The following is a 2,812-nucleotide window of genomic DNA, read 5'->3' as shown; positions in this document are numbered from 1 at the left end:
AGTCATGCTGCGAAGTTAGGAAGCTAAGTTAAGGGTTTAAATAGGAAATGTATTGAGCCACGCCTGGGGTTGAGTAAGACAGAAGCGTGATTAATATTGAACCTATTTCTGGAATCATAGAAACTAATAAAGGTGTAAAAATGACACAAGGCTGGATTTATGATTAACAGGACATGACGTTCTGGCACGGAGTTAGGTTTCAGCTAGGAAAAGCCCACCCCAAATTAACATGCTCTGAAAAACATAAAAGTCTAACAGGATAAGAGAGTTGGAAGGGACCTTGGAGGTCATCTAGTCCAACCCTCTGCTCAAGCAGGAAACCCTACACCATTTCAGACAAGTGGCTGTCCAGTCTCTTCTTAAAAACCACCAGTGTTGGAGCATTCACCGCTTCTGGAGGCAGGTTGTTCCACTGGTTAATTGTTCTCACTGTCAGGAAGTTTCTCCTTAGTTCCAGGTTGCTTCTCTCCTTGGTTGGTTTCGGCCTTCAGGCACCTTGGAGAATAGCTTGACTCCCTCTTCTTTGGGGCAGCCCCTGAGATATTGGAAGGCTGCTATCATGTTCCCCCCTCGTCCTTCTCTTCATTAAACTAGACATACCCAATTCCATCAACCTTTCCTTATATGTTTTAGCCTCCAGTCCCTTAATCATCTTTGTTGCTCTTCTCTGTACTCTTTCTAGAGTCTCAGCATCTTTTTAACATCGTGGTGACCAAAACTGGATGCAGTATTCCAGGTGTGGCCTTACCAAGACATTGTAAAGTGGTATTAACACTTCATGTGATCTTGATTCTCTCCCTCTGTTAATGCAACCTTGGATTGCATTGACCTTTTTGGCTGCTCTGCCAAATACTATGCAGCCTTTTTGGAATAAATATTAATAAGAAGCTGGCGATCCACAGCACGTGGGTTTCATTTTTTTTTCTCTTTTGGGTTGTCAGTTTGGTCTTCCAGCTTCTGAATGTTTGCAATTGGAGAAGGAAGGAGGAAGACAGGACCTACAAATTCTTGTATACGTATTTAAAATGGCTCCAGAAGTTGTGAATGCTCCAACACTGGAAGTTTTAAAGAAGAGATTGGACAGCCATTTGTCTGAAATGATGTAGGGTTTCCTGCCTGAGCAGGGGGTTGGACTAGAATCAGGGCTTTTCAACCTTTTCACCCATTGTACCACTTTTAGGATATGGCAATATTCGAGTACCACCAGTCACCTAGCAAGGTGTCAAAAACTTGATGACCCAAAAAAAAAAAAAGGAAAAAAGTAATAAAGTTACAAGTAGTCCTTGACTTACAACAGTTCGCTTAGTGACTGTTCGAAGTTACAATGGCACTGAAAAAAGTGCCCCCCAAGGCACAGCCGAGCAAGACACCTGCCTGCCCACCCGGCGGCGCTCTTCCTCCTGTCCGAGGTTTTCATTGTTGTGAGCATTTCTGTTGAGGATTGGCAGCGGGGGTGGGGTGGGGGGTGTTTGGTTTTTATTCCCCCCACCGTCTGCTGGGTGGTTGCAGCAGGTTTTGGTCACTTCACATGACCCTGGGACACTGTGACCATCATAAATATGAATCAGTTGCCAAGCATCTGAATGTAAATCACAAGACCCTGGAGATGCTGCAACATTCCAGCTGATCGGCACTTCTTCTGGGCTCAGCAGAAGCACCAGGATCAGCGCCGAGCTCCAGCTGGAGCCTGGTGCTGATCCTGATGCTTCCGCTGAGCCCTGACAGCCCCGAAGCGCCAATCAACTGGAAAGCGGCACTGATCCTGGTGCTTCCACTGAACCCTCACAGCCCCAAAGAAGCGCTGATCCTGGCGCTTCCGCTGAGCCCTGACAGCCCTGCTGCTCCAGCCGTCTCTCACTCAGGCTTGTGCGGTGCTGCCACCGGTTCAGCTCACTCCCCTCCCCTGCTACCACTTCTCTAGGATGGTCGCGTACCACCTGCCAGGTGCCAATGTACCACAGGTGGTACCCGTACCACTGGTTGAAAAGCCTTGGACTAGATGACCTCCAAGGTCCCTTCCAACTCTGTTATTCTATTCTATTCTATTCTATTCTATTCTATTCTATTCTATTCTATTCTATTCTATTTTTATTCTATTCCATTCCAGTTCTAATCTATTCTATTCTAATTCTGTTCTGTTCTGTCCTATCCTGTCACTTAATGCACGGCTGTAAGTCGAGGATTTCCTGTATACCTCTCAAGCTTCTATGCAAAAAAAAAAATCAAAGCACAGTGGCATTTCATATTCCACCACCCTTTTATGAAAGCCGCCCATTTTTGGAGAACAATGCAGACGAAACGAGAAAGCTTGCAAAGAAAAATGGCAAAGGGTTAGGAGGAAATACCTCAAGAAAGAAGCTTTTGCTGGAGAATAGCCTCCAAAAGACAAGAGAGAAATAGGTGTATAAATAATGCATAACTGAAATAGCTAGGGAAAAATTTGTATTAGCTTTGGGCGAAGGGAGGGTGTGTCTGTGTGTGTGTGTATCTGCTGATAAATTCCTTTTGTTAAGTTGCCAGGCCTAAAAGAGGCCAGCCCTGATAAAAACAGAGCTGGAAGAATAAAAGACAAAAGGAATAAAACCAAAAGTTAAAGAGATGCACAAATCACAGCACATCAAGCTCAGGCTATGATTAATTCGGATTTCAACAAAACATACAACAGAATCATTTCTTAACAACACGTCACCGCAAATCGGTGAAAGGAATCACTGGAAAATCATCAAAGGAGCCTCCCAAAGCTTTGGAGGTTGATTTTTCGTTGCTGGGAAGCGAAGAACCGCTGGGATATATTTGCCCAAAATAAAAAAAA

This window comes from Protobothrops mucrosquamatus, unplaced genomic scaffold, assembly GCF_001527695.2.
Source record: "Protobothrops mucrosquamatus isolate PMUCROS unplaced genomic scaffold, P.Mucros_1.0 scaffold2939, whole genome shotgun sequence".
NCBI classification, from domain to species: domain Eukaryota; kingdom Metazoa; phylum Chordata; class Lepidosauria; order Squamata; family Viperidae; genus Protobothrops; species Protobothrops mucrosquamatus.
This window is presented reverse-complemented; position numbering follows the sequence as displayed.